At 38.1% G+C, this 10026-nt stretch overlaps 1 long non-coding RNA gene across 2 annotated transcripts; it reads right to left on the minus strand.

Moving 5' to 3' along the window:
- Positions 1–671: 671 nt before the first annotated feature.
- On the minus strand, positions 672–5319 carry LOC130597329 (uncharacterized). 2 transcript variants are annotated; one of them, XR_008971725.1, is made up of 4 exons: positions 5144–5319; positions 4271–4352; positions 3745–3788; positions 672–717 (listed from the first exon to the last, which is right to left on the minus strand). It is a non-coding gene; the product is annotated as an uncharacterized LOC130597329 (long non-coding RNA). The 2 variants fall into 2 exon arrangements; XR_008971724.1 differs by lacking the exon at positions 672–717 and adding an exon at positions 1801–2958.
- Between the last annotated feature and the right edge of the window lie 4707 nt (positions 5320–10026).

The following is a 10026-nucleotide window of genomic DNA, read 5'->3' on the forward strand; positions in this document are numbered from 1 at the left end:
AACAGCTTATGTCACCAAGTATTACATAAAGGCAGGCATAATAAGCCCCCTCCCTCACAAAGTCAAGATTAACAGTTTCAAGATAACTTCTTTTTCCCCCCATTTGCTTTTTACTCATTATGGCAGAAAGTATTACTTTCTCTCTCTGTTTCTACAGGGACATCCATTGCAATAGCAGAAATGGAGGTGACTTCACATTAACTGTTTCTTTGCTTGTACCTAACAAGTGAAACCACAGGAAAGGTTAATTTCTGCAATAGAATTTCTTGTTTAAAGTTACTAATCATACACAATTTCAGTACAGAGCTGCTGCTCTTTAAGGAGATTGACTGTGCAGCCCTCTGGGTGGTTCCATCCTCCAAGCCACACACACACACAGAGCAACCAAAAAACAGCAAAGCTTGCAGGAAGTCTGATATCAAAGAGCCTCCCCTCATTGAGTCTTGCTGCATAAGTAACTTTCAGCCACTCTAACAGAGAACTTGCTCTATAAACAAAGAAAAACATTTAAAGCTTAACAGTCAAGGTATTTTTATTTAAAATAAATGAAAACTAATCTGCATAATCTGAAGGTTGTCACATCCAAGGAAACTCCAGAACAGTGATGTCACTCTGCACTGGGCCAAGTAGTAAAATATAAAAAATAATCTCAAGTATGCCGAATCAAATCCGAGAAACTAGTAATCTAAATTCTTCCTAAAATTTCTTCAGAAAAGCCTAAGAGTGAGGGAAATAAAAAGCAAGAGCAATTAGAAGGTAACTGCAAAACAAGAGTGAGAAAAAAATCTAGGTAAAGGCATATACTTTCTATCTATTAGCTAGGTTAGTAGGAGATTAATTGCATAAATGCACATAATGACATAGAGGTCAAGGGCAAAAGAGCCCATAACAGTCTTGGAATACTCAAGTGGAAGAAGCAGTTTAAAAGCATGGTAACATTACAAGGTTCTAGGCTATTTCTAACACTTACTTTCCGTATTTGCTCTGCTGTTTCTCTCATCACCTACTTCAGCTTTAATTCCTTCAAATTCATGTCAGATTTTTATTTACACAGGTGCTGAAGTTGTATATACATACTCTAGTACACAGGCTTGTCACTTTTTCAATACCTTAGTTTTAATAGAGGTCACAAAACCAGTTTATAAACTGGTTCTGCTAAAAGCCACTGAAGTAACATGGGTACTGTTTCTTAATTTTAACCTGTGAGTAAACTTAAGGCCTAAGTTTGGGGTATCTTTTTGGAGGGAAGAATAAGACCTCTCAAATGCACTAAGGCCAAGAGATAAGTTGCACTTGAAGCAAGCTGAAAATCAGAAGTAATAAGGAAAAAAACCCTAAATATATTGTGATAAATATCACTTTCTCCACACATTTGGATTACTAGTAACAGGGGGAATGCTAGAGAATTGAGAACTTGCAAGATATATGCCTCCTTCTATGCCTTTATAGTCTTGACACTAGTTTTTTTTTGGTGGATGTTGAAGATGATTAGAGCTCAGAATTGCTCTTTAATCCAAGCAACTCATTTTCTGTTGTCCACAGAGCTAACTGGGACCTCAGCTGTCAAGGCAGTTCTCAAACTGCACTATTCAGAGGGCATGAATTCAAAACCTGGAAATCCTAGAAGCAGGGAAGCAGTGTTGCTGGGCTCCTCATTTACTCTACCATGACATTATCATTCTGTGGGATGTTTTTTATGGCACTGCTCCCCCTTACACAGGCCTCACACTTGGTTGAGTTGCCTGGGCTTTTTAAGCAGATCCCATCTACATTAGGAAAAAAAAAAAAAGAGGCTGAAGATTTTAAATTTCTCTTTGAAAGATATTATTTTACAGCATATACAAAAATACTCTGGAAAAAACATACAATTTCATCTACAAAAGCACCAAATTACAAAGAACTTGCAAGAGAGATAGCATAACGTTTGTTTCTTATGATCAGAATTTCTCCCCACCCCTCAAAAACCCTGATGCACTAACTGGGTAAGCAGTGTTAGCAGATTACAGAACCAGACTACTACAAGTTTTCATGTACCCATTCAGAACAGCTTTTAGGGTTTATCTGAAGCCACTTTCTGCATGCCATGTGCTTTCAAGACTGCAGCTGGCAGGTAGGTAGTAGTGTCACACCAGCCTCAGCTGTGCATCTTCAGCTGTGTGTTCCAACTTTAGCTTTACTACCCATTGACAATAAAAAGACCCATCAAGTTTCATGCTGGAGCAGTCTTAAAGACAAAAATCAGATAACATGGCTTGAGACACGTCCATCAACTCTATACCTGGGTACCATCCTCTGCTGCATTTCCTCCAGTATTTGAGTTACTTATGGGCCTCCATGGGAGGCAGTACTTGTGTAGTGCACGGCTGTGCTAGACAGTGGAAAGCTACCACTTGAGGAAGCTGAGCACCATTGTGACAGATGCGCAGGAGGGAACGTGCCAAATGGGAAAATAATTTAAGATAAGAACAATGGATGCACATGAACTAGGAAAGCACAGATAAATACAAGCACATTCATACACTTGAACTCAGAATGTGGTTGCAGTGACTAGTTAACCAACCCTATTTACATGCATTCTGAATCCCAAGTCACAGGACAGGTCACTTTTGTGGCTTTCTCCAAAGCTGTTTCAGCTAGTGACAATTAAGACTTTAAAAAAGACTAGGAAGTATAAACTGTTACAAGAATGTGCAAAGAGTACATCAAAGCATTGAACAATGCTATAAAACAAGAGCATGATTTTAACTGGCCAGTTGCATATGGCAAGAGTGACCTTCCATATTCTTGTTTGTAACTACAATACATGTTGATAATACGGATCTCTAAAGTGCTTTCCATCTTCACCCGAAGAGAAACCAGCTACCCATTAAGGGTAAGTTTGATGGATCTTTTAATAATACGAATGCTATTTGTTGGAACAGGAGATGAAGAATCTGGTAGTTCTTTACTGGATAGCCTCTAAAACACACAAAAAGATGCCACAAAAACAGAAAAAGGAAAAAAAAAAAAGGAAGTTTTGAATTCATTAATTCAGAAGTAGCAGCAGATAAACCCTTTCCTAGCTGAATCTAACATTCGTTATGTACCAAAACACTATGGCCCAAACCCAAATATTTCTGTCCTGGGTTCAGCAGTAGCAGTCATGTACAGTACATGGATTTTCTGTTTACCACACCAGTTGTTATCACCAGTTGACAGAGGAAAAGCATTTTCCCCTCTGCACATTTCTTTCCTGACATCAACTGAGATAATTATATTCCTGAGGAGGGGAAATAAGTTGCAAGTTCCATAAGAGCATAAGAGGAAGCCATCATTCTTCTCAGAACCACGGATCACGACTGTCTCTACTGGCCACTTATACACTTCAAAGCTTCCAAGTCTTGTCACAGAAATCAGTATACAATAATTTAGATAATAAGAGCCCCTTATGGAAGACCTGCAAGGAGTACAGACCTTTTCGCTCCTGAAAAAAAGGAAATGAGGAAATAAACTGTGCCAGTGTTTGAGAGCCAGGAAATGTGGTTTTCAGAGTTTAATAACTTGGAAGCTTTGGCTTCACTTTTGTGAGTATACCTGAAGGTCATTGTTCAGCTATTCAGTTTGGTGAAAGCATGATACGCAAAAGCTTGTAACTACTTTGAGCCCCCAAGTTTACAGAGATTAATAGCATTTAAGTCTTTATATGAAAAAAAGAAAATTCTACTTCTGATTTACCTACGCATACACAGACACAATATATAATACCTGTGATCTTGCTGTCCTGATGCCTGGAGCAAGCATGGCTTTTCCTCCTCCTCTAACCAAGTCCTAGAAAAAAGCCAGAAGGGATTTATTAGGCAGTATTTTAAGCCCTATAAACACAAATACAGCGTTTCAGCTATTTTAACCTTTTCTTTACCAACAACATCACATTTGATTTGAGGGTGTGCCCTCAAGAGTTTATGCTTCAGTAGCAAGCTACACTAAAGCTCTTTATCCTCCCTCTGAGAGGCCAAATGCTTTAGTCTTTTAGTAGCTGTAGTTTACATTAGTGAATCAAGTGGCTAAAAAAAGAGTGACTTCAAGCATGGCAAGAAGCTAGATACTACCAAATCTAGCAACAGCATTTAAAAAGATAGGTCATATAGGTGTAATTCTTGCAAAATGAAAACCGAAGAGAATTACATTAAAAAGCACATTTTTGTTCACATCAGTAAATGTGTAGAGTATTTCTGTGAGGTAGTTTAGGCACTAGAACAGCCCATTCAGCTTCTCAGTCTGAGTAAAAAACATTTGAAAATTACATTTCCTGTAGCTCTCATGACATCTTCTGGGTTGCCACAATCTTTGAATGCTGAGTCCTGTCCAGTTCGCTAGAAGAACAGAATACACAGATTCAAAATAAGTGCTATACTGAAATTACCTTCATATTTGGGTACAGCTTCAGTCAACACAGCGAATGTATCAGTGGCCATTCTTAAAACAACATTTAGAGAAGGCTACCACTATCACACAGGAATCTCAAGCCTTTCATGTGTCTTACTACCCAAACCTTGGTTCTTTACAAGTATCCAACTCGAGGTTTCTCTACTTGTTCTTTGACTCAAAGAGAGGTCAAGGTATTTAAGGAGACTTACATATAGCAATAAAACATTAAATCTTGTTCTTGTGAAAGCATTAGATTTATGTTTAAACAAGCAACTCCACATTGTCATTTGAGCAGTGGATAACCTGCAAGTAGGCTGCTGATTTCTAAAGCAGCAGAACTACCACTATGCATTCAAATATCATCTGCCAGAACAAGATTAGCTAGTATTTTTACAATTATACATTCATATACTCTTCATTTTGAGATAGCTTTTTTTCTGAATTGTTTTAAAAACTGTTTCCAAATGAGGCAGTTCAGGTCAGTGCAGTATTGTATCAGTGTAGTCACATTTAGAGACCCTGCTACCAGACAAGAAGCAGTCTTGTTCCAATTGCTCAAATTATATTCAAGACAATTTCTCCTAGCTATATCCTAGTCAAACTATTATTACACTTAAATTTAGATTTCTGAATCTGCTGGGAATGTATATGTGCATTTCTTCTCAGCAACTTCATTCATTCTACATCAATAACTAACACTACTTCAAACCTCCCTGACCCAGCCCCTCTTCCTCACCTTTTCTCCATCAGTTATTTTTTTGGGTCGTTCATCTCCGGTTGAAGAGGGTGAATAAGGTCGTTTAGAGGCAGTAGTCTTCAGGTCTGTAACTGCAGTCCGAGCTAATTCAGGCTGCCCTTGGTCAAAATGTGGTAATACTCTAGGAACTGTGTTATGTTCTGAAATGGTGAAACCAGTTATAGGTGCTGATGTCGGTCTTCCGAGTGTAGTCTCTATTTCTGCAGGATTGTAACAAGGTTTTAGAGTTCAGCCATGAAATTAAAGACTGCATTCCACCCACTACTTCGATACATACTTGAGTCGGTAACAGGCATAGAGATTCTCATGGATGTTGATGGCACAGCTCCAAGAGGTATCTTCTCTCTGTTGTTAGTAGTATTGGATTTCTGATAGACAGTGGCTCTGTAAAAGTCAGGCACCAGAGTTATAAAATATACAGTATTTTGCTAGTTGCAAAATACCATATATTTCCAGAACATTTATGCAAGGCAAACATTTACCTTCCTAACCCATTGTCACAGCTCTACTAAACAACACAAAATCAGAGGCAAACTAGTATGAGATCTTCATTTTTGTGGAAAAACAGAACGGTTTGGGTTGGAAAGGACCTTCAGATCATCCAGTTCCAACCCTCTGCCATGGGCAGGTATACCTTTCACTAGAGCGGGTTGCTTCAAGCCCTGTCCAGCCTGGCCTTGAACACTGCCAAGAATGGAGCATTTTCTCTGGGCAACCTGTTCCAGTGCCTCCTCACCCTCACAGTAAAAAACTTTTTCCTTCTATCTGATCTGAACTTCCCCTGTTTTGCTGGACTTTAGACCTTGAATTTAAATTGAAGCATTTTCTTTAGTGAGTCTCTATGTACTGGTACTGTTTCCCAGCTTTGAATATTAAGCACTTGTGCTGGTTTTAATGAATGGATCTGCTCTACCCATATGTGCATCAAATTGTGTATAATCCTATAGTACCGAACTGTCTGAGCACAGCAGGCATTAGACATCCGGAAGCACTGGGCTGTTACTCTCAAGGTTATATATTCCTCCTGTGCTGAAGTAGCTTATGGACAGACTTCCCAGGAAGGGACAGTCACTTTTATTGACCAAGTCCTTACACCACTCCAAGTCAGCAGCAGCTCCAGTGTTTCTGTGATCAAGATCAGCACTTCATTAGCGCTTAATACTGCTTCGCATTAATTATACCTTTTTGGTTTCAAGAAGGAACATTTACCTACACATAAAATACTCCAGCTTCAAGTTACACACTTCAATAACCTAAGAGGATTTCTATTCAAGTCCAAATAATTTCTCTAGTATCAAGCAGTTCTTCATTCCTATGTGTTCATGTACGTTAATGTCTCAAGGATTTCTTTAGCCTGCCTCCCCCCAGTTAAAAGCAGGTTCTTCCAGTTCAAAGGTTACAGTCCAACCTTTTAGTCTCAGTTGGGTAGGTGTCCATTTTAGTTATCTCATGTAATACAGAGGAATGATATGGAGTTCTGGAGTCCGTGTCTCTGGAACTGCCCGAACAGTTTCCATCTGCAGAAATCCTCTTGCACTGACGCTCACAGGTATTTTTACCAATATCTGGCATACTTTGCTGAAACAACAGTTAGAAATATAATAATGAAGTCTTCAAGTAATTATTAAAGAAAAGAAAAATGCCAAAAGAGCCAGATTTTTATGATACCTTCTTTTTTTTCTGAATGGCTTCAGCTGGCAAAAAGTAGTGGAGATGCTTCCTCTTCACATGAGCTGCCTCTATCTTCATTCCTTCTTTTAGCACATTGAGGTTGATAGCCTGCCTGTAAACTAACATGGGATGATGTTGTAGGTTAGTGAGGATGTCTGCATTAGGTATTTGTCAGTTATATATATTTAAGAAGAGCAAGCCTCTAATCTGTCCAGCCCAGAGAGCAAGAAGTCTCCAGCCTAACTGAACACAAAATGCTTCCCAAGCATCCCAAATACTCTTAAGATTACTGTGGCCTAAGATGCCCATTTCACATCTAGCACAGACCAGATACATGAATGCATATTTGAACTTATATAGCTGTTATGTACTCAGCTACAGCTGTGGTTTGCTAATAACACAGCTCACATCTGAGCTGATTTTAACCCAAAGGAGATTAGTTTTTCTGGTTGAAAAACTAGAAAAATTTAGAGGACTTTCTGAATCAACCCAATTGTGCACAGCTGATGAGATCAGATTCAGATTAATTTTTTATTTGACATTTACAGTGATTATTGTGGGTTGGTTTTTTTTTTGGTAACAGTTCTGTAATATCAGCTGACTTCTCAGTAGTCTAAATGTTAAAATTCTATCTGCCCAAGAAAGTAAGACTGGATTTTAGGGACCTCTGACTTACCAGAATCACTGCAGTTTCAACATGTTTTTCTTAACCACCTGCGAACAGCCCTTTATGCAACTTGAAAATGCTATATGAGCACAGCAGTTATTACAGAATTCAGTCACACTTAGATAAGCTTGTTAAACAGACCTATCATGAGTGTAAAGGGAAAGCCAGATTATGAACACAGAGTGGGAATCAAACTAAGGTCATGCAACAAAAGGCTTAGAAATTTAATAAAAGCCTAAATATAGACGCCCACACCAATATGAACAGTTGCTTCAAAATAAATTCAAGTTCCTTTGTGAGTGTTTGCACTGTGATCTGCAGAACCGTTATTTCACATATAGTGCACAGGGTATGACTGTAGTAGCCACTTTTGCTTCAAGGTGAACTTAACTTTAAAGCTAATCTGTGTGTTGCTCTGTAGAAATACCCAGTAGCTAATATCAGATGAGAGCACAATTTACTTTGTGAAGCAGCTCCCACTGCAATCACAAACATGAAACCCTACAAGACCAGAGCAAAATATAGGCTTACCTGTACTTGTGAATGACTGTACAACAGAAGTTAAATCAACGTTAATACTTTCTGTATTTTCCACTTTCTTAAATTCAATTCCAAGAAACCACATTGACACATGTTCATCCCTAAAGAGACAGATTCACAAATCATATCATTTATGCACAGAGACCATTTATTTGGATGCTAGCATCTATTCTCAAGAAGGGATTAAGCAAAACAATTCAGTTGTACACAGCAAATCAAGGTTAGTCATCTCACATTTAAGATCTCAGAGTATTTCTCTCTGAAGTTCTCCCTTCTTTAAAATGATCTTACATACTCAGAACCTTGCCTGTCAGAGCATATACCTACAAAATAATAGGTATTCCACTGAACACCTCCCAGATAAGCCAAGGTGAATATGAACAAGTTATAATACATTGGCCAAACTGTATCTCAGAAAAGTAGCGAAACTCACCGTTTACAGAGTTCTTGGTTGCCAGGGAAAGATTGTGGCTTCACATGTACCATATTTATAAATTCATTCCTCTCCAAATTTCCAACCAGGACACGAATTTTAGATTCAACAAGGCCAATCCTAAGAAGAACCAGAGATAATTACTCATTTTTAACTGTATCCAGCGCTGGAGTTACATGCCTTTTCATAGTACAGTGCTAATACAGAAAAGCTAACAAATCACTAAGTAGTAAGCTACTGGATTTCTATATTGCACACACTGCAGTTTAAGATGTTTCCAGTAACATGTGAGCTTTGACATCTCCAAAGACAGAAATAAGCAAGTTTAACTTGTACTCTTAACAGCTCAGATACAATATTTCAACCTATAATCTATGATGAAAACGTCAACAAGAAGCAGGTACCAGCACCTTTGGCTGCATTTTGAAATACAGCAAAACTCCTTTTTACCCCAAAGATCAAGGACAAGAGCAATTCAGAATAGGCTCAAGCACAACTGCTCTATTACAACCAAGTAAAGACACAATTCTTCCTGCAGAAGAATCCCTGATCAGTGAAAAAAAGTTTACTCTCTTCCCAAATTGAAAAATATAGTTCCTTTAATAATCAAAAGGATCTAGTTGACACAGGAAGAAAGTATTATAACTTCAGTTATGTGTATGTAACTTGTAAATAAGTATATATATATTTTAAGCTCATGTTTAGAAGTTTTTGCTGATAGGAGTACACAATCAAAGTTTGGAGACCACTGCTCTGTAAAGTCAATAGAGGATCAGGCTCTACAGTGTCCATTACACATCTGATAACATTGGTTAATCTGTTTGCTTCAGTCTCTGCAACAAGGAACATCTTCCTACTAGCTGAAGTGGTGTTGGGTAAGCAGTCTTCTTAGACTTCATGCATCTGCTTCTCCACGTAAGACAGAGCATCAAACCTTTAGGCATACACACACAAACCCTCCTTGCTCCTTCTCATCATGACTTGGATTTCTGCTTACTTCTCCTCATAAAGAAAAAAGCTTTAGCTTTTGCTGGTCAACTGTCTACTCAACTTGCTGCTATATTCCATTCCTAGTTGCTCAGTTTTATACTTCATTTGTTAATACAGGTAACAGGAATAAAGTTCAACACTGAGCCAAGTTCCAATTATGTATTGAACCCCATTTAAAGCAAGACTTACCATTCTAAGTGATGGTCCTCCGTAGAAGCACTAGCAGTCAGCACAATGTAATGTCTAGAAGGAAAATTAACATACTAGCTCAGGACTTCATATTCCTTCAAGTGAAACTACCTTAAATGAATAGAATACAACTTCCAGACAAGATAGATTATATCCCCTATTCAGCACGGTATTAAGTGATTACATCCCTTAGAACTCCATTCTGCTATACTCCAAGTATCCTAGTTGATTTTTTTCCTAATAAACAGTTTAAGTGGCATAACACATACAGTTTTTCTATCTTCCCTATACTATCCCTTATACTTACTTACCAAAATTTAAATAACACTACTTCCAGTTCCTGAAAAACAAACATTATGCTATGCTCTATTT

Source organism: Pezoporus wallicus, unplaced genomic scaffold, assembly GCF_028554395.1.
Source record: "Pezoporus wallicus isolate ANWC-B61680 ecotype Strahan unplaced genomic scaffold, APGP_CSIRO_Pwel_v1 contig_6714, whole genome shotgun sequence".
NCBI classification, from domain to species: domain Eukaryota; kingdom Metazoa; phylum Chordata; class Aves; order Psittaciformes; family Psittacidae; genus Pezoporus; species Pezoporus wallicus.